General features: G+C 40.7%; 1 long non-coding RNA gene across 2 annotated transcripts in view; it reads left to right on the forward strand.

Moving 5' to 3' along the window:
* The window catches only part of LOC130707609 (uncharacterized), a 156,990-nt gene that overhangs the window by 91,884 nt on the left and 42,409 nt on the right, over nucleotides 1-22,697 (forward strand). For both annotated transcript variants that reach the window (XR_009007529.1, XR_009007528.1), the window contains one exon: nucleotides 5,262-5,325. This is a non-coding gene — a long non-coding RNA (uncharacterized LOC130707609). The remainder of the gene's footprint in view (nucleotides 1-5,261; nucleotides 5,326-22,697) is intronic.

Here is a 22,697-nt window from a genome sequence, read left to right on the forward strand (position 1 = left end):
ATGAGGGAGAAGCATATAGAAAAGTACATGAGTTATACTTCTAGTTTGTACTTCTAGTTTGGAAATTTCCAAACTAGAATTTCTAGTTTTGAAATTCTAGCTTGCAAATTCAAAATTCACTTCCAAATTGGAATTTAGTCACTAAACATGCAAAGATTTTCATTTTGGTGTTGTGTTAGCTGCCTGGGTGGCAGGTTCATGAAGCCATTTTAATAACTCAAGTCCTCCTGCCATTGTAGAGGGAAGCTCAGCTTCCCCACATCCAAGGATTTGAGGGGGAAAACATTTCTACTATGCACTTCTTGCTCTATGTCCCAGTTTCACTTGCATAGTTTATCCTATAGTTTTGTGTCTTCCTGCCCTTTGCCAACTCAAATGTGTAACACAGCCTGTTATTTATTTTTATTTCTCCCTCAGAGTCTCTCACAAAAAGTAATTGGTTGCAGGAGAAAGTTACCTCCTAGCATGTCACGGTAGATGGCCAACATTAGATATCAAATTGCTCTGGTTTTGAAAGTTTGGGGGAATTTCTTAGAAACCTATTTTCCTCTAATATGCAGATTCCTACCTTGTCTCAGACCCTTTGTAACTCAGAGCCTTCCCAGCACCCTTTCTTTACTGACACTCCCTAGAACCTTAGGATGGCTGCTCCTCTGTCATGGAGGGCAATGCATTTTTGTTTCTCCTGCCTTGTGGAATTCTGCCAGCAGCTTAAAAAAAATCATTTTCCCCAACCACATTACACTAGAAATAGGGGGAAAAAGTCTAAATGTCCAATTATAGTGAATTGGTTAAGTAAATTATCGTATGCAAATACAATGGAGAATTCTACAGTCATTACAAATTATCTGAAGTTCCATATTTACTGAAGTAGACAAATGTTTATAACATATTAAGTGAAATAAGGAGTTTACAAACAAGCACATATATGTATATGTGTGTGTGTGTATACCTATACAGTACATATATATGAATATATGTATGATACAATATGTATACATGTGTGTATACAGTATATGGTATATATGTGTATATAGTATGCATATGATATGTATATATAATATGTATATTCATGTATGTGTATGAATATTTACAATCCCATTTTTTAAATTATTATATTTTACTGAAGTATAGTTGATGTACAATATATGTTACAGGTATACAATATAGTGGTTTATAATTTTTAAAGATTATACCTCATTTATAGTTATTATAAACTATTGACTATATTCCCTGTGTTGTACAATATAACCTTGTAGCTTATTTTATACATAATAGTTTGTACCTCTTAATTTCCTACCCCTATAGTGCCCCTCCCCCTTCCCATTTTTTACAATCCCATGTTTTAAACTGTACATAATATACATGTTTATATTTGCTAGAAGTATATATATCAAAATGTTAACTGTATAACTCTGGTTGGTAGACATTTGGAGGATTTATTTATATTTATATTATAATTATAACTGAATATATTTATGTTTTGAAATATTGTAATTCATTACTTTTGGGAAAAAGAGAGTGAAAGGAAAGGTCTGTGGGGGCCAAGTAAGGTAGCACTGCCAAAAGCTGCCCAGGACCTTTCAGGGACTGACTTCTGCTCTAAATAATAGGCTGATATAGCTACAAGTAGCTGCCCCTGCCTCTGGACTTTTATTTAATAAAAACAAACAAACAAACAAACAAACCCCTCCCCTTTCATTCTCTCTTCCCCCAACACAATTTTACAATAGAATCTCCCTCTGTGCTCTAAGACAAGGTAAACTTTGAAAAGAAAAAAAGTACAGAATGCAGAATTTCCTTTCCTTTTTCTTACAACAGTGAGCAACTCAAATACTTCGTGCAATGTTTTCTACAACTTTTCCATTTTAAGGGGTGTTACAAATCGGCCCCTCTTCTCTTCCAATGTCCACAAACAAAGATGGTGAAATCTCATCCTCTAAGCCAGCAAGAAGAGATTAGAACTAAAAAGAGAATGAAGACTTCTTAGGGGATTATGAACAGAGATGATAAAGTATTTAACGACCAGAAAGCCCTGGGAGTCTACCAGTGGACAATAGGACCAAACAGAAGGGAAACCGGATGTGGAAAACCAGAGTAGTCTTCCCGGTGGCTGCAAGCTGAATATCAGCCTGGCCCCGGCCTGCACACTGACCAGGCTGGACAGAAATGTCCAATGTCCTGCAGGTCAATCCCAAAGTCAGAACAAATTGGTCTCCCTTTATTCCAGGCACCTCATGTGAAAACTTGGCCTGTTGCATATTTAGGGAACTTAGAGATGATTTAATATGATTTCCTCATTTGAAGAACCCAAACCAGCAGAGGTTAATGGATCTGCCCGAGTTCACAGAGCTGATGAATAGAAGGGCCTAGGCAAAGCCCATTGGGCTAAATAAATACATTTGGGATGGCCAAATGAACAAATGAATGACTATTCCAATACTAGCATGAAACTCATTCCAAATCTAACATGCTGGGCATTTGGATGATCCATACATTTTCTCAGTCATACAATAAGGAATTGATTGCTCACGATAAATATTCATAGAGGTGTGCCTCATTTTATAGGATGTACAGGGCTACTTTACAGGCAGATTTGACTAGATTTCAAATATATAAGAACAGCTCTTTTTAAATAAAATAGGTTAATTTTCTGAAAGATAGAACAATCCAATTTCTCTGCTATATTAAATTTTCATACCTAAAATTGGCTTCGCGTGGGTCTCCCTGCACTAAGTGAACTGAAAGAGTTAATGGAGTACCCTTCCTTCCTGTGCAAACACAGCCTGGCCGCCCCACTGTAGAATGTGCATTCTGAGTGGTGATTACCAATGCACTTGCAGAAGCAAAGCTCAGCTCTTTGCATGTGTTGTCCACGATATTTTTCTCTGTAGACTGAGCATAATATTTTATAAGGTACCCTTCTGTGTGTAAGTTGCTTTCCCCTGCAAGGCTGAGAGGGCAGGATCACTTGCTGTTTTGATGGAATTAGTTGCAGTGGAGCATCTGTCACAACCTCCCCCGCCCACCACGCAGGAGGCCCTGTCGATGTGCAGCAGGGTTCACAAGCTCAGATGCCCACAGGGGCCAAGTAGGTGATACACATGAGCAAACCAGGTTCAGTGGGAGAAGCAATAGGGGTCGGTACGGGCAGTGGAGACTGGACAGCTAGTGCCCCATGTAATGGGGGTGGGTTTTACTCAGCTCTAGTTCACTGTTACCATGTAGAAATGTAGGCTGGGTTTTGGTAGACTCTCCAATTTTTTTAAGGGGAAATAGAAATTACACATTTTAATGTAAAAACTTCCAACTTGTTAATGTTGGCAGCTAGTTCAAATTTGTATTAAAACACTGCAAATGTTGGTAGAACAAAAAAATCCTTTGGCCCATTGGTTACCAGTTTGAGACTTCCAGACTCCTACAGTGATATTTAGTGACTGGTATTAAATTGTGTAAACTTGTACATTTATTTTATAAATAAAACACAGAGAAAGACCACCCATCTTTTTATAGATATCATATGCATCCTTTAATCTTTACCTTATTCACTTCTTTCCTAAAGCTCTCCCCAACTCTCTGACATCATACATCTGTACTGTCTGCACTGCACAGTTCATGCTTAACTCTATGCATTCTTTCATCGTTTCTGATTTCACATGTGCAGACTTCATTCTTGCATTTAGACTTCATTGTAAACACTTCCAGGGCAAGAATCATATCTAATACTTCTTTTATGCCAACCTCAAAGCTCAATAAATGTTTGTAGTTGATACTTTTTTCAATAAGGGAAAAAGAGAATAGTTTTTGTTGGCACGCAAGTACATAGTTATACTAGAAACGAGCTTAGTGTCTTGAAGTTCCTGAATTTCTAGCCTAGGCAGGCTAACAAGTTCAACTCCGTGGGCACCTTGCCCTGCCGAGCTGAGAAGCAGTGGCTTGCCCTAAATTTTTAAGAAGAAAGCACTTGGCAAAATAGCTATGAGTTCATCATGTCTCTTCTAGAATGAAAATATTGTAGGATGTGTTTAGTTCCATGGAGGTGACATGGTCCTTTACAAGTATGACTTTGAGTGTGAAATTTTCTGAGCCAAATCTTATCTGTAGGAAACCTTCTCTCAATTTAGGCATTCAGAGAATGGTAGGCTCAGTTAAAGAAGGTCAGACTTAACGTTTTGCATTCACAAGTCAGAACTCTCTGGGCCGTTTTAGAGCGATTTGGAGGAGCAGAGGCACGATCTATAATCGGCCTTAATCCAGAAATGGGTGTGGCGGGGGAAGAAGTGGAGCTAGCATTGAAGCTCTAGAAATGACTGGCAACTACCTTTGTACCCACATGGAAGTGAGGTTGGCGTGGCTGAGAAATGGCATACACCTCAGGTAACTTTTTGAAGTGTCCTGGACATTAAAGTTATCTCTGCATTACCAAGAGCAGGCTACAAAGCCACAACCTCTGGCCATGTGCGCCAGGAGGCCCGTAAATGTGTCTGGGAATGGGCCTAGCATTTGGTTTGAATTGGCCAACACTGCTTGAAAGGGAAGAAGCTGGAAGAAGTATCGATCCGCTTTGGATCCCTAAGTCCCCTGAGCTTGTTATGATGGGCAATACAAAGGCGGAGGTGAAGAGACCAGCTCTGATGGGACCTGACTCCCTGGCCAAAGAAAAACATTATATTCGCTCGCTTACTTGTAAATACTGATAAGTACTGATAAAAGTGCTTTTACTGGAAAAGCCCTGTCTCCATACTCCTTATGCTCACAAACACCACACACTTGTGCCTCTCAGACACTTCTTTACAGTTCTTATTATTTCTCCCTATTATTTGGTAATCTAAAAAAAGAAATAAATCATCGAATGAATAGATCACATTATTACATTAGGAAGCAGACTTTGGAGTGCAAAAAAAAATGTAATGCTTTTGTTACTAAAATGAGTGCCTTCACTTAAACAAACAATACTTGGGTCAAAATAAACATTAATTAACGTTGTTCAGAATGTTTAGTTGTAACTCTGATATTGTCACCTTCTATTCAGTAAAATTTATTGCTAAATCACGAAATTTCCTTTTGTACTAGTCACTATGTCGGTCCAGTTGCATCTTCTTCATCTGCAAATTTGAGTTGCTAATAAAAAGTGAGGTAGAAAATACAAGTCATATATCCTTGGGGTAATGGTGTTTACTCTGTCCAAAGAGAATATTAATTATAATGATAGAGTAATTTACATTTCCTCTCTTGATTGCCTCTTATCTTTCTCTCAACAGCCTTTCCATCCATTTCTTTTCTCATGAAGCTTCTTCTAGTTGGAAATTTACCAAATTTCACCAGGTAAGAAGTACTAAGTGTGAACCTGTAAACCTTGTTTCAAAAGAACCCAACTTTAGGAAATCCAAAGATGGTGTCAGCTTTGGACAAATATCTAGAATACAAGGTGGGAAAGATCCATCAGGATTCCCAATCATTTTGGAGCAGTGGTTCTGAAAGTGGGGTCTCCAGACCAACAACATCAGCATCGCCTGGGGAACTTGTTAGAAGTGCAGACTCTCAGGCCCTCTCTTATGCTTTAACAAACCTTCTAGGTGATTCTGATGCACCTACAAGTTTGAGAACCGCTGTCTGAGATAGGTGTCATGGACCAAAGGTACAGAAAATGTCTCCTCTGGATTGTTGGAATTTGATGGATTTGATATCTCTTCTTCCTTTCTTTTCTCCATTGCCTTTTCCTCCTTCCTGCAGGTTTATCCATTCCTCATTTAGCAAGCCAAAGTTGGCTCTGCAAAATCATACTTTCATTACAAACACACTGTCTTTATGACAACTTAAATGCTAGTATGGGACTCCATCAAACTAAGTATTCAGTAGAAGTTATCAACTAATTAACTGATTTAAATCCTAGTTTAGCTTTGAGAAGGAAAGCTTCTGTAAGTCACAGAAGACAGAGTTATAAAAGGGTGCCCATTTTCTAAGGTGGTCGCCTTTTATACCTGGTATCCATAGGACATTCTCTTTACAAGGAAAGTTAATATATATATTTTTTTAATATTTATTTTATTTATTTATTTATTTTTATTTCTGGCTGTGTTGGGTCTTCGTTTCTGTGCGAGGGCTTTCTCTAGTTGCGGCGAGCGGGGGCCACTCTTCATCGCGGTGCGCGGGCCTCTCACTATCGCGGCCTCTCTTGTTGCGGAGCACAGGCTCCAGACGCGCAGGCTCAGTAATCGTGGCTCACGGGCCCAGTTGCTCCGCGGCATGTGGGATCTTCCCAGACCAGGGCTCGAACCCGTGTCCCCTGCATTGGCAGGCGGATTCTCAACCACTGCGCCACCAGGGAAGCCCGGAAAGTTAATATTTTTATGTGGGCTGAAGGTGTTGAATTGTTATCGCTGGAGTCATTTGCAAAGGATTGTGTTGTCCAGAAGGAGCTCATGTTCTCATGCAGTGTTCAGAATATGTTTGAGGTCTATACATTATCCATTATCTCTAATTCCAGTAGCCAGTCTAGATAGCTGCCCAGCAGCTCTTTCATGTCCAACCTTACTATAATTTGGTGTAACCCTGGGAATACTTATGAATTATCTGCTAAATCTAAAAAAATGTGAAGGAGGATGCTGTCATTCTGAAATCATCGCTAAATGCTGCCCCCATAATGCCTTTGCTTAAGATACCCTTCATTTGTAAAGATACACATGGTTTCTTCTCTATAGCATGTAATTTCTTCAGCAAGTAGGCAGCAGAGTCTCTAAGACTCAGCTTCCTTATTTGTAAAGTGGAGATAATAATCCAATTACTTGTTAGTATTGTTGTAAGAAATAATGAAGATAATTCAGGAGCACTTAGCACACAGTGCCTGACAATAAATCTCAGCCATGATTAAAGACAATTTTATTAATAGAATTGTAAGTTCAAAAATGTCACATCAGACCTCATCCCATTAAAAACAAGCACATAGGGAAGAGATCAACTGTCTCTCCCTTGCATGACTCCACCACAACTACATTGTATTTTCCGTGGAGATTTGTTGCTGTTGTTTTCAGCTCCCTGTTTTCTGTTCTCCTAGTTCCTTGGCCAGTGCTGGGACTCTAGCATGGGGCCAGGGAGAATTAGGAACACGATTCAGTGTAGAAATCCATCATCCATACCCCACCTGTAGGACTAGGAGAGCACAGAATAGTGTCTGCTATTAGTTCTTCTAATACCCACCAGCCCTTTGGAGCAAAATCCAAAAGTCCAGCTGGATGACCCATGTATATGCATCAGAAAATCAAAGGACCTGAAGAGGACCTTGAAAGGTGATTTACCTCCCTAACCTCTGTTTAACATACAAAGCAAAGGATGCATCCAATTTTTATAGATTTCAGGAGAAGGGAATTTCCCTAACCTCTCATTAAATGCTAATATAGATAGATAAAAGTTATATATAATTATGAAATCTCATTTTGGTATAAGTTTAAATATTTCTTAGACTATGCTAGAAAGACCCAGTTCCGTCTATGACAAATTACCCCTTAGATGGCTTTAGTGAGAGAAGGGATGCAGAGATAGGAGAGGAGATTCTTGGAAGAGAGGTATGTAAAACATTAGTATTACATGAACGTCCAATAAACAAGAGATTTCTGAGTTTGAATTAGTGACATGGAGAAATGAGAAACATCTGGAATCTGTACTTATTTTGCTGGTCAGAAACACAGTTTTGAGGTCCTTTGTTAAATTGTTGACTTTGTAAAGACTTATTAAAAACAAATGCCTAAGGTGACTGAGAAGAGAACGTAGTTGAATTCGGAACACAAAGTCCTTAAAGGGAACGCCTCCATTTCGAAGAGTTTTTACTTGCCATCAGCTAAAGCTTAATGCTGTCTCCTCAAGTGAATCCTTTTGTTCCATTTCAACACACACTTGAAGAGTCAAAGGCTTACAGACACATTTGAAATTTAATAGTAAATTTTTGGAGAGAGAAAGGGGACTCGTTTTCTTCATATTCTTCAGTTATTTTATATGATTCTTCCATAGCCACCCCCTCCCTCCGCCATACAAATACATATCTAAGAAAAGGGGATCTACCTAGATGCTGGCCCTTACTTTTATTAATGGACACAGCTGAGATTTACAAATGAGGTTGTTTCCCTCTTCGGTTTCTGAGGAAGATTAGTTCTATGGAGAGGCTTCTAGCCAAGGCAGACCAGGGAGTACAGCAAGGGGTTATAGGTTAAACCCCACTATGTTCTCAGATGATGCTTTCATGTGCCCTTGCTGGGGCCATAACTAGTCACTCACTAGAAGGAAAGCAGGTGTTCCAGGCCAATGAGGTGATCTTGTGTTGGAATTCTGAGGGGACCACCTCTCCGAATTATTTCCTGCCGATGCCCTGCCATGTCTTTTATCACCCCTTCTGCCTGTATGAGGCAAGGGAGAAGGAGGGAGGGAGGAATGGTGAAAAGGGACAGAGGAAATGTCTTGAGGTGTATATTCCAGGAATACTCACCTCCCTCATCAATTTGCTCCTCTCCTCATGTACTTTTCAAAAAAGGAAATGTTGTGAGGAGGCAGATCTCAGGGAGGCCATAGAACAGAATTGTACATTTGGCATCACAAGCTGTGATAATGAAATTCTGGTGTCGTACTGAATTCCCAGGATGGTGCTGCTGAGCTAGCCTTGCGCTGGTCTTTCTATTCAAGTTACGGTAATAAAGGCAGTCCCCATGTCTCCTGTTTTTTTATACCCAAGTTATTAAATTCAGGAGTGTGGACACCCTTACTTTATAGGAGGCAAGGTGGAGGGCAGATGACCACTTGCCAAGACCATCATCCTCCTAAAAGAAGCAAAGGGAAACCATTTGTGCATCAGACCACAGGCCTGGCTGTTTCTCTAGCCAAGTAGCCTGACCCTAAAATGACAACTAGGGACAGTTGTTGGGGGGGGGGGAGGGAGGGAGAGGGGAGATAAGGTTGCTTTCTGTGAGGCATTCCCAGAATCCCACAGTATTTAGCTATTGTTAACTTCATATCCTCTTCAACCTATTTTTTTTTTTTTCTAATCGGAACATCTCTTTGGATAACAGTTTCCATAGAATTACTAGCCACTGTGTGACTTCATGATTTTTTTCACTTATGCAAAAGCTACCTTTACTAATCTTTGGGGAAGGTCCGTGCTGTGCTCACCCTGCCTTATCCTTTATGGTTTTGTAAACATCAGTCCTTTCTGCTTTCAGCCTTCATTTTTTTCAGACTGAAAGGTGCCCTAAGTCCTCCCTCACCACAGGTCCCATCTAGTTCCCTCTTCTGGACATGCCCTGGAGTTTATTGCCCGAAGCATTCCAAGCATAGAACAGAGTATATGCGAAAATAGAATATAAATATTCACAGTGCCTTTAAAAATACCCCAGAAAAAGAGATCTAAAAATCTCTCTTTTTAGATTTATATGCATTTTTTTATTACTAAAATAAAATGTAAACCTGTTGCTTTTATGTAAGGCCGATTTGGATTTTTTTCATCATGGTCCAGAGCATATAAAAATAACTCTTTTATGCCTGGAGAGGTGATACCCCATTGGTCACCCTGAATGGCTACCAGGAACAGGCTTATTAGTTCTTCTTTATTGCTGAGAATGGCTGAAATTTTAATTTTAAGATTCAGTTTATTATTTACATTTTAAAATACAGCTTACATTTTAATTTTAGGATCCAGAGACAGTCTAAAGTAAAAATTTGGAGGAAAAGAATTAAGGTGGATTAGTGATTCTACCTTATCTAACGAGATGATTTTTTAAAAGACAGGCTGTGACTATAAAGGTGACCTTGTCTGCACTCCTAGGGCATCAGGAGTTTTTGCATCAGCTCGGGGTGGTGGTGGAGGCACGTGGCTTTCACTTTCTCCCAAGGTGCTCCGCTGTGGAGGGCAGTGGGATTTCCCTTCTGGGGCCTCCAGAGGTGAGGGCTGTAGGAAAGTGTCCTCCATGGACTTGCGGGTTGCCTACCAAACTGTTTCCTTGTTTACCAGATATACAGAACTTAGAGATTTTACAGAACTTTTGGTCATAAAATATTTTCTTTGTGAAACCCTCAGAGATTTGCTTTCCCTCTTCACCACAATGGCAGGAATGCAGAGCTTTCCCATGATTTTTTAATGGGATTCAGCTGCCCAAACTGCAGTGCCTTCAACTATGTCTCTGCCTCATTTTTCATTTGCAGATGCCAGGAACTAACACTCCCTCTCTCTCTGTCTCTCTCTCTCTCTCTGTCTCTCTCTCTGTGTCACACCCAGCAAAAGCTCGTGGACATGAGCTGCATCTTTATGAACATGGACCAATCAGTAGGTATTCCCAAAGGGAGCAAATGTCACCTTATTTCAGGCAGTTTCTGGTCTGGTCCCACATTCTATAAGAAAGTAGATGTCCATCAGAGACACCTGTCAGCACCAGGCAGCTGGCAGCAAGTGGGTGTGGCCATGAGGCAGAGCAAGTCCAGCTTGAGCCCTGTGGTCAGCAGTGAGGAGAAGAGCGGCCCACAGACTGGAGACCAAGGGGAGTCAGAACAAGCCAAGGGTCTGAGCAAGCCTGGCATCCAAGACCGAGGAGAATGGTCCATAGGAAGAGTATCCGAGACCAGGGCCCTCAGGGTCTGCAGGAACCAGAGGGACAAGGCATAAGGAAGCACAAAGCAAGCTTATGTGCCAACATTGATGATGGCGTTCTAATCATTTCCTGCTTTAGGATTTCTCCTTCCTGTAGTGCGGACAGCAAACCCAGTATAGGTGGGAACAGGAACTGGGATGGGGAGCACAGGCGCAAGGTGTTGAATGTATCTCTTAGCGACATCATGACAACAGAGAAAGAAGAGGTCTTTAAAAGCACAATATGAACATTAACGTAGTTTGCCAAGGCAATTCACGCTGACTGATAATTCCTCTGTCTTCTAGCCTCACACATGCCTATCTCATCTCTTTTTTTGAAGTAGAATGCTTTCAAAATGTTTTTATCGTATAAAATTCAACATATGGCCTCCTTTTATGACAGAGCTTTTCTGGTCTCCATAAGTGAGCATCACCCAGTATGTCCTTCCAGCCCTGAACTCGTGTCCTCCATCTTTTCTTTGACGCTCAGCATGTTGTCCCTTGGCCCAGTCCTCAGGGTTTCCTTTTTCCCTCATCTGGAAAAACCTCCTCTGTCTTCATAGTCCTGATCTGGGTGCACTGCAGACAGGAACTGCCCCATAGCTAATTAGTTACTCTGACCATCGTGTCTGATATGTTGTCGTATGGAAATGTCGTGTGGAAAACAGGTCCTGGTCCTGATTCCATCTTTCACTGGCCATGTTAGGCAAATCCCTTCCTTTCCCTGAGCTTCTCCTGACTACTCCTTTGAGCTGTTGTAAGAATCAAATGAAATAATGGAAGGGGGAGGATTATAAATTTGAAAGCACCACAGAAGGCATTCTTACAATAAAATGTGGATCCTTGGCTCACGTTGTGGTGGAGCTGAGCCTCCTCCAGTCATTCTTTCAGCTGGTTGGTGTAACCCCTGGTGAAACAGTAACCGTTGTCGCTAAGTGTCATAGGTTTCAGCACATCCTTTGTTTCTTCTTTGGCTTTCGCAGGGCGGTCGCATCTCTCATGAACTGATACTTCTCAGAAGGGATGGGGTGGAAAGACATATAGCTAAAAAGATTTGGGGCCTCTGATTAAATGAGACATCTTAGGAGTCATTTTGACTCCTCCAACCCAGAAAAGAACAACCACAAGTATGACAAAACCCGTAGTAGAAACAGCCAAGAGCCTAGCACCGTGGTTCTTATCATTTGAAATTTCCACTCATCCATGTTCCGTCTCATAGGCACCATCATCATGAACATCAAATTTAACTGAGGTCCTACTAGTTTGATTAAATATCAACACACATTTTTGCCTATCAAATATGTGCCAAGCCCTATGCTAAGTGTATAACGGTGAGTAATTTACAGATTCTTCCTTAAGAAACTCACGTACAGATAAACACACACATAAAAAAATAATGCTCAATGTGATCTTTGCTATAGGGGAGGTATATTCAAAGTGCTGTTGGGGTGTAGAAGAGGGAGCAACTCAACTAACTGTATGGAAAGTTGCAGAAGAGGTAACGTGAGTTGGTGCTTCAAGTATGAGTGGAAGTTGGTTGAAATGAGTACGATGCAGTAGTTCAGTACAGGAGCTGTGGGTCCACCCTGACTGGTTCAGATCCTGACTCTACCACTTCCCAGCTACATAACTTGGCTTATGGACTTACCTTTTGATGCCTCAGTTTCCTCACCTCTACAATAGGTATGATACTAATAGAGCCTACCTCAAGGGTTATCATGAGCAGAAATGAGGTAAGGCACGGGGAGCACTCTGAGCAAATTCTGTCATATGATTAATCACTCAAAGAGTAATAGCCATTATTGTTGTTATTATTGTTCTTTACTAAGTGAACAAGCAAGAAAGAGATTCCTGGAGCTCTTAGAGACTTAGTCTCTTAATTGACAAGATTCATTATCATTCATGATCATCATTATTATTATTAATAAGAATAAAGCTAAAATTTAAATGCCATGCCCTAGACACTTTATATCTATGTAGCTTGACTTAATTCTTGTGATAATCCTGAGAATCAAAAAGTTTACACTGAAATATCAATAGCACCATAAAGAATATGAAATGAAAAATAAATTCACAAAGGGTGGGTGAAAGAGAATTACATAAGAAGGGATATTAATAACTTAACATGAGGAGGCAAAAGTCAAAGGGATTTCAAAATGGTGGGTTTAAGCCAAATGAGGTCCCTGGCATGAGTTTGTTTTTGTTTGTTTTCATTTTTGCTTTGTAATTTTCATTGTTTCTTTGTATGTTCATTGCCTCTAAGCAAGGAGTACCCTTTACAATTTGCTTCACTTCTCACCACTCATCTCATGCCCAGCCCTGAGAACATTTGTGACATGCTAACAAGAATCTAGAACTTGAGTTTGGCAATTGCTCACATTTGTTGAATGATGTTTTCATGCCAGGCTCTGTGCTAGGTGCTTACAGACACATGATCTATATAACATCCTAAATGAGGTATTATTGTCCCCAGTCTTTGGGTGAGGAAACTTGAGTCAAAGAGAGGTTAAGCCTTTAAAGAAGGACAGGATCAGAGGCAATAAAGCAGGAAAGTGCATGACTTGCTCTGAGACCTGTTCTGCTGGAAAGGAGGATCCATATAGGGGAGTAGCATGAGTTTAGGTGGAAGTGGTTGGATGACCTTGAATACCAGGCTTAGGAATTTGAATGTGGCTACAGGAAGCTAATAAATGATAGGTTTCCTTTCCTTCTTTACTGCTTTATGAAAACTCACCCACAACAAATATATAGGCTACCACAGGGTTCACTCTGAAGTGGGAGGGGTGCCAGGAAGTCTTGAAGATGTTCGTTTCTCTTTGGAAAATGCCCCACTATACGCAGGGACAGTCCTTCACCTCTCATGCCAACATAAGGGAGGAGGGACCTTCGAGTAAATATTCTCAGTTGAGTTTTCTTCATATATTTATATCATTTTAAAAAAATGACCACCCAGCTTCCCTCCCTGGGTTCCAATCCTTGAGATCTGATGCTTAAGCCTTACACTGCAGAGTGCCCTCAAAATCAAGAACACATTCCTGAACCTTTGGTTCCAAGAATTTCTTCATGATGTTGCTCCTGATTACCTCTCCACCCTCAACTCCCTCCACTCCCATGACGTATCCCAACCATACTGATCCTACTAAGCCAAATTTTCTGCAAAAAAAAAAATCTTCATCATGCCACACACCACCCCCTAATCTCCATAATGCTTTGCACTTTGGGGTATGACTTCTCACTGGAAATGTGGTTTTTGTCTACTTTAGACCATAAGCTCCCTGACGGTAGAGACCCTTGTTCTCTACTGATTCCTGCATCTGACATCCAAGCACATAGTCAATGCTCAACAGCAGTTTGTCAATGAATGAGTAAATGATTAAATGAGAGAAGAAGTGTTCTAATCCCCTGGTCCTTGCTCACTGTGGGACTCTGGTCTTCAGCTTGTTAGTGGGTTTTCCTTCTCTAACTGTCTACCTGTCCCTAGACTGCACCACCAGCTTGGTCACTGATTTCCACGTCACTCTCTCAGTCTAATGTATTCCCCACCCCATTCACAATCCGACACATGCACACACTCACCACCACCAAAAACGACAACAAAACTTGTCTTCTGTCTCCTTTCTGGTCGCCTCCCTTTGCCAAAACCCATTGTTACCTGTCAGAGTTCTGTTACCCACGAACTGTTCCTTGGTCTCACAGATCCCATTTCCCTCTTAAATCCAATGATTACGTTTCAATGGACTCGACTGGAAAAAAGATACAGGGAAGGGAACCCTAACAATATCTTTTTTTTTTCAATTTTATTTTTTATTTTTGGCTGTGTTGGGTCTTCGTTGCCACGCACAGGCTTTCTCTAGTTGCGGCGAGCTACTAGGGTACTGTTCCTTGCGGTGCATGGGTTTCTCATTGCGGTGGCTTCTCTTGTTGCAGAGTACGGGCTCTAGGTGCGTGGGCTTCAGTAGTTGTGGCAGCCGGGCTCAGTAGTTGTGCCGCACGGGCTTAATTGCTCCGCGGCACGTGGGATCATCCCGGACCAGGGATCGAATCCGTGTCCGCTGCACTGGCAGGCGGATTCTTAACCACTGTGTCACCAGGGAAGTCCCCCTAACAACATCTTGATGTTTTGGCATAGTTGTTGGCAGCTCCTGGAGTAAAGAGGATGTGTGTGCTTATTATTATTATTTTTTTAATGTATAGCTATTTTGAGTTCTGCATTATTTATTTATTTATTTTTGGCTGTGTTGGGTCTTTGTTGCTGCGCGCGGGCTTTCTCTAGTTGCAGTGAGCGGGGGCTACTCTTTGTTGCGGTGCGCGGCCTTCTCATTGCGGTGGCTTCTCTTGCTGCGGAGCATGGGCTCTAGGCACTCGGGCTTCAGTAGTTGTGGCTCACGGGCTCTAGAGCACAGGTTCAGTAGTTGCGGCACAGGGGCTTAGTTGCTCCATGGCATGTGGGATCTTCCCGGACCAGGGATCGAACCATGTCCCCTGCATTGGAAGGCGGATTCTTAACCACTGCGCCACCAGGGAAGTCCGGGATGTGTGTGCTTATAGTATGTGTGTATGTTTGTGATATAATGACCCACAGCTGGGAATGGTCTGTCTAAGTCTCATGGAATGAATAGCCTGGGAAGAATGTGGATACATCTGCCTGCCCGTTGGAAAGGGACAGGCCCTAGATGGGCAGTCCCAGCTGTAGGGGCTCAGGAGTTCTGCCCAGCAGACCAAACCTGATAGTCCAGTACTAGCAATATTAATGTTAACAGCCTAATTGCTATCACCTATGTGGATTCCCTGTGTTCCGATCACTGTGCTAAGTTCTTTACGTAGGTTTGATCAACTATTTCTCACATCAACCCAATAAGTTGGGAGCTCTTATTACTCCTATTTTATAGGTAAAGAAGCTGAGGTACAGAGAAGCTAAGTAGCGTGCACAGGATCACACAGTAAGTGACAGAGCCAGGATTTGAACCCAAACATTCCAACGTTGGAACTCCATTCAGTATGGAATCGTTCAAAGCAGGTGCCCCATGATCACTGAGAGTTAGAATGTGGAAGCAACACACACATACACACAAACACAATTTGTTTTTACAATATAACTCTCACAACTGGGGAAAATGGAAGGCTCGTTAGGTCTTAAAGAATATGTAATGAATAAAGAGAAAGGATAGTTAAAAAAAGTATCTCTCAACAGGCTGCACTTCTCAGCATGTTTATAAATCTGTAAATGCATTCCATTATACATATAGGGAGAACCGTGGAGCACCGGGCTGCCACACATTGTCTTGCATGCAGAAGGTGTTCCCTGCAGTTGTTCAGTGCACACACTGATCAGCCTTACATGGTGGGCCCCCAATGCCCATACATTAATATAGGGGCCGAATGGAAGCCTATTATGGGGCTTGAGCTAGTGTGGACTTAAAAAACGAAATAAAAGAAAATGTGGAAATGGTAAACCGACTGTCACAGGACCATGAAAAGCAGATGTCTATCCCACAGTGGCTGCAGAGTCTCTCTGCCACCACGCCTTCCCATTCAGCTGCTATACCAATGTACCACTTAACCTGACACTGTGTCCCACACACATCCTTCCGTACTGCCCAGGCTGCATAAATGTTTCTCCTTCCTCCTCAACCTCTCCCCCATCTTTACTTACTACCCTCTTCTTCAAGACCTAGACATGCACCCATCCATCATTCATCCATTCATTCAACAAACGTTTTTGGAGCACCTACCATACCCTAGGTCCTCAAGTAGGTGCAGAGTGACAGAGATGAGTATGGCATCCTCACCGTTGGGCTGCTCCCAGTTTAGAGGGGGAGTTAAACAAATAAAGCAAATTCTCTCCAGGAAGTTTTATAATCATTCTCTCTTTTTTTTCTCCCCCCCAGCTAGAGGAATTCTCATGTTTTGGAAGCATTTATTGTGCATATCCTTATGGATTAAGTAACAATTTGAAACACTTAAAGCAAAACAAATACATTGTAGAGAAACAGAGAAAATATTGTGAAAGCTGTAAATCAGTAGTTTATATGTCTGCATCTCTTCTTGGTTCATTTTGTAAAGAGGCAATAAAATGCTAAGTTAAAGCTCAATTTGATTTTCTCCAGATACTTGCCAAATTTTTGACATCACATGCTACTGTGTTTCCAGGCTTCAGGAAGTCAGTTGAGCAAAAGAAACTTATGCTCCATTCTAGCCTGCAAATGATTCCTATTTTTTCATTAAATGTGTGAGGCTTGAACTAGACAGCTATACATAGTGTGAAAATAATTTCATCCCCAAAGACATAAAGTAACAAATTATCTATGGAACCATAGCAAGCAAAAGACTTTTTTAAAAAAATCCTCTGCTATGAATATGGAATCCCAGCTGGCCATACGTGTTCCATTTGAGACTAGAAGGCTTATCTTAATAGACTGTAAGCTCCTTTAGAGCAGGAGCTGTGTCTTATTTATTTGTCTAGCCCAAGCATTCAGCTTAGGGCTCAGTAAGTATCTGTGAATATGTTATACTACTGATCAAAGTGGAAGTCTGTGTCATTCTCTGATGTCTTGTCAGACTCCCTAATATTCTGGAGAAAGTGGCATTAGAGTTTTTTCTGTTTGGGTTTTTTTTTTTGCAGGGGTGGGGTCGGCGAGCAGAAAGGGAATTGTTTTGCTTTATTTTTTTCAATTGAAGTATAGTTGATTTACAATGTTGTGTTAGTTTCAGGTGTATAGTAGAATGATTCTTTTTCAGCTTCTTTTCTATTGTAGGTTATTACAAGATATTGAATATAGTTCCCTGTGCTATATAGTAGGACCTTGTTGTTTATTTTATATATAGTAATATGTATGTATGTATGTTAATCCCAAACTCCTAATTTTCCCGCCTACTGTTTTCCCCTTTATAAGTTTTCTATGACTGTGAGTCTATTTCTGTTTTGTAAATAAGTTCATTTGTATCATTTTTTTAGATTCCACCTATAAGTGATATCATATGATATTTGTCTTTCTCTATCTGACTTACTTCACTTAGTATGATCATCTCTAGGTCCATCCATGTTGCTGCAAATGGCATTATCTCATTCTTTTTATGGCTGAGTAGTATTCCATTGTGTGTGTGTGTATATGCACACACACATACCACATCTTCTTCATTCATCTGTCAATGTTTTATTTTTGATCTATGTCATAATCCAGTGGAGACCAGGATGAAATCAATGACCTTGTCTATCAGGATAGTTTAGATATTGACCCACTGATCATCCCATTTGATGAGTAGGGCTATTAAATGATCTTATCTTCCCTGTGATCAGCACTCAAAATAATTGTATTCCCAACTGTAGTACACGTATTACCTTAAAGTTTTGCTGTACTTTCAACTCAGGAATTGTAACCAACCCCTTCTACGGCTCTGGACCTCACATCTCTTCTAAAGGCTGGCAAAAGCTACAAGCCTTCTCACCACCCTGTACTACTGCAGCGCTATGCCCTGGTCTGGATTCCCTGTGAGATCCACGTACAAACAGGAAGTGGCTTCTGAAGCCATGCTTGGTCTGAAGAACACAATATATATGTCATCTCACCTTCAATAGAATGTAATCTGTAATGTCACAACCCTCTTCCTGTCCAACTTGGCATTGGCATTTTGTTTGACTTGGTGGTGAGAAACATAAAAACACTTTGTGAAATTTTCCTTCCAGAGCACTTGTTAAGGGAGCTTGGTTGCTTACGGGAAATTCGTATTGCTTAGCATCTGTGAAATGCCTCTTCAGTCCATTAGTGAGAAGGTTCAAGGCAAAATAAACACATTTCATTTTGACCATATTTAGAATAAATATGGAGTAAAAAGATAAGTTGATGAAATAAGGAAATTTTTATCTTTATATTCCACACATATTTTTCACTTTCTCCCCTTTCCTGTAATAACTTTTTAACATAATGGCACTCATATACATTTTTAGAGGATTTTCATTTTATTATGTATTGAATTACATAGTGCCAGTAAATCCATAGAAATTCTCATCCCCAGCTCTTACAATTTGGCTATAAAGATTCAGAAAGAAACCAAGACATTAAGGAGAAGCCAGGGGCTACAGCTGCAAGGTCTTATATTTGTTTATGTCATAAACTTCTTCATTTGCCAAACCAAAATTGTTTAAACTTGCGGTATATCATGTTGGTCCTCGCTGACTGCCTTCAAGTGTGTGTTTGGAAGAGCATCGTAGGGTGGCCATGCTCTGAGTTCCTTTCTCCACCCAGGCACCAAATCCTCTGAATTCTACCCTGTCATCCACCAGGGCAGGTGGGGACTGCCGCATCATCTCTATGCCAATGTTCTTCTAATGACATAGTGACAAAGGGGCCCTTATTCATCTGAAACAGACTCACTTTTAAACTTAGGCATTCGGTGGTAAAAGGAAGGCATTTTTTTTTTTAAAGAAATGTGTTGTTAAAGATGTATATCACATACTCAAGAGTTGTAGTTTTCTAGTTCCTGCTTATACATTATTTCTGTTTTCCTATTTTTTTTGTCCATCACAGGGAATAAATGTGGTTTTTCTTCCTGAACAGTAGAAGAAATATACTGTTCATTCTGAGAGTCATGATTAGATGCCTCCTACAAGCCAACTCTTCCTAAAAGTAAAAAATACCCATAAATATAGAGCTGGTATTGGCTTGATTTTTGTTCTCCTCTTGTTTTTCCTGATCCTCCTGCAAAACAAGTTACAGTAAGATAGAAACTAAGTAAACTGGCATGCGGTACATGAAAGACATCAGGTGTATTTGGGCTTATTCCTCCAGAATTATATAAAACTGACCTTTATACCTGCTTCTCCTTCCTGTTAAGGCTGGATGGTAACTCATGCATTTTTTCACTCATTTACTTAATTTATACATTCATTCAAAGTTCTAACTAAGAACCAATTGTTTGCCAGAACATGAAAAAAATAGAAAATAGTGATGATCCTTGCTATTTCCTTGGGGAGACAATATCTACATGCACGAAACAGTTTAATTCTGAGATTTATTTAAAGTGTGTGAAATTCACTTGTAAAAATAATAATAGATGACATTTATATGGTGTTTACTATGTGCCTGAAACTCTTCGTGTTTTTTATATATTAATATGTATATTAATCCTCACAACAATCTTGCCAAGTAGCTTCTATAATGATCCCATTTTACACGTGGTGAAACTGAGGCATAGAGATGTTGACTAACTAGCAGCTAGTAAGTAGCAGAGCCAGGATCTGAATCCAGGTAATCTGGCTCCAGAGTCTAGACTCTTTGGCCACTGCCTACCACGCACATACATTTTTTTTTTGAAATAGGAACAACTCATTATTTAATCATTTTAAAATCATTTTTCTGAATCATCCGCAGAGAGGCGTTGATTATATTTAAAATTTCAACCTGAAGGATGTATAAATATACATCATGTTAGTCATGAATTTTTAGTTTTTAAGCTTCTAGTTAACACTGTTTTCACATTTCATTGTGATTAACATTTGTGGAAAAGAAGTAAGGTACAAGATGCTCAGGCTCTATATAGAACATATAAATCAAGCCATCAGAATTTTACTTATTTCTTTTTGCCTCTGTTTTTATAGTCTGTGACTGTTAAGAATACATATAAATCACATTTTTATTTAGGGGGAACCGTGCACATGCATTTTATGTAGAATGAAAATGTTGTAGCCAGAGGTCCCTCAGGGAAGCTCTCAGTGAAAGAAGATACGGTTCTTGAGCAGAACCTTAGTGATCGTGTAAGGTTTAGGCTATGAAGAAGGTAGGATTGGACTTTCTGGGAAGCAAGAACAGCAGGAAGAAAAGCTGGGATTTGGAAATGATTATAGCCTGATAGGAGGAATGACTGTCTTGCACAATAGTGTGAGAAAACTTTTATAGGGGGCCTTGAGCACCAGGCTGAAAAGTTCAAACAAAAATCCAGAGACAAGTATAAAAGTAAAGAATTGACTCATTCGTGCATTCATATAATTACAGCACTGGAAGGGACCTTAGTGAGCATCCATTCCAACTCCTCCTTGTATCATTGTAGAATCTAAAGATCCAGAGGTCACTCCCAGTGTCACTTACCTAGTGGTAGAGCTAGAACAGAGCACAGCTGTCCGGATTCCTCATTTAACGTCATTTCCAATGTTTCAGGCCACTCTGGGAAGTTCACGGGGCAGAGGCATTTGGTTCAACTCAGAGGCATTTGGTTCAACTCAGGCATTTGGTTTTCTCTGAAGAGAAAGAGGCAGGGCGACCTGTGAGGCAGTATTGCAAAATTCAGGTGAGGCACAAGAGGCTCAGTGGAGATGGTAAACTTTTTGAGAAAGGATTGAGGGAATTTGATTGGGTATCACTAATAAAGGGATGGAAAGTGCCAAGGTGCCTCCACATTGGCATAACTTTGAAAGAAATAGAGAAATTGGACAGAGATGTCTCTTGGGCATAGAGATCATGAGTTCAGATTTAGTACCTGTGAGAGCAGGGTGACCTATTATACCCAGTCCATGTGGGATCTTCTGTAACGTGATGATCAGATTCCAAGGCCGTCTGCAATTTCTCTGTTAAGCACTTGCCACCGTCATTAGCATGTGAGCAAGTCCTTGCCAAGACTGTGAGATGACATTGAACTCAGTTTTGCTTCTATTTGGTGGTTTCTTCTACTGCCAATCAGCCTCCTGTGTGTTCACTTCCCCCAGAGGCTGAACAGCAGAGTGGTAAATAGGGTCAGCTCTAAACACAGATGGCCTGTGTTTGAATCCTGCTCTACAACTCTTTCCTTGTGTGATTTGGGCAAATTGCTTCACTTCTTGGTGACTCAGTTTCCTCATCCCTAAAATGACACTGTGATCAGTACTTATCTTCTAGCAATGTGAGTTATTAAATGAATTAATACATGTAAAGCACTTAGAATAGAACTCAACATGCGGCAAACACTCAATAAACAGTAGCTCTGATAGTGGCTATTCCGTGATTCATCTCTGCTCCATTACAGTCCCGTAGGGTTTTTTTTCTCTACAATAGCCTGGAGGGCTGGAGTTCTGCCTTCCCACCTGGTACCTCGCTCTCTGTGGCTGCTGTTGTAACCTTAGCATGTTTCATTCATCCCAGGCATCGCCCTCTGCTTCTCCAACAAAGGTCACCCTAGGCCCCCTGCATCCTTACCACATCTAAGTCCCCCATCCAATAAACCACGTTTTCCCCTCACACAGATACAACTCAAGTTTGTTCCCAGAAAGGGGGGGGGGGGTGGTGGCAAGGACCCCTTTCTCCATTCTCATGCAATCTCACAACGTAAAATTGTGATTAGGCCCATCCAGCTTTTACCAAAGATCTCTCAGATTAAGCAGATCACGCTGTTCTGGAGTTCATCTAGCTAAAGGTTCAAAAGTAAATTCTCTGTTTCTGAAGCAGGACTGAGAAGGAATTAACCTAGGGGCAGGAAAGGAATAAAGACGCAGACCTACTAGAGAATGGACTTCAGGACACGGGGAGGGGGAAGGGGAAGCTGGGACGAAGTGAGAGAGTGGCATGGACATATACACACTACCACATGGAAAACCGATAGCTAGTGGGAAGCAGCCACATAGCACAGGGAGATCAGCTCGGTGCTTTGTGTCCACCTAGAGGGGTGGGATAGGGAGGGTGGGAGGGAGACGCAAGAGGGAGGAGATATGGGGATGTATGTATATGTATAGCTGATTCACTTTGTTATAAAGCAAAAACTAACACACCATTGTAAAGCACTTATATGCCAATAAAGATGTTTAAAAAATATATAAATAAAAAATAAAGCAATTTTTTTGTTGGAAAAAAAATAACAAAGAGAGAGGCTGCTGGACTGAGATTCAAATCCAGGCTTACTAGCTGTGTGACTTTGGATCATATAGTACCTCTGACTCTCGGTTTCCTCACTTATAAAAATAGGACTATTAATACCTATTTTGCTTCTTGTAAGGATTAAAAGTTATAAACTTTTGGAAAGTGCAGTACCTGGCACATAGTAAATGCTCAATCAACTCTGGCTCTTGACACTATTATTATTATTATTATTATTACTGCCATGACTTCATCATCCCCCAATTATGAGTATACCC

This window comes from Balaenoptera acutorostrata, chromosome 3, assembly GCF_949987535.1.
Source record: "Balaenoptera acutorostrata chromosome 3, mBalAcu1.1, whole genome shotgun sequence".
In the NCBI taxonomy this organism is placed as follows: domain Eukaryota; kingdom Metazoa; phylum Chordata; class Mammalia; order Artiodactyla; family Balaenopteridae; genus Balaenoptera; species Balaenoptera acutorostrata.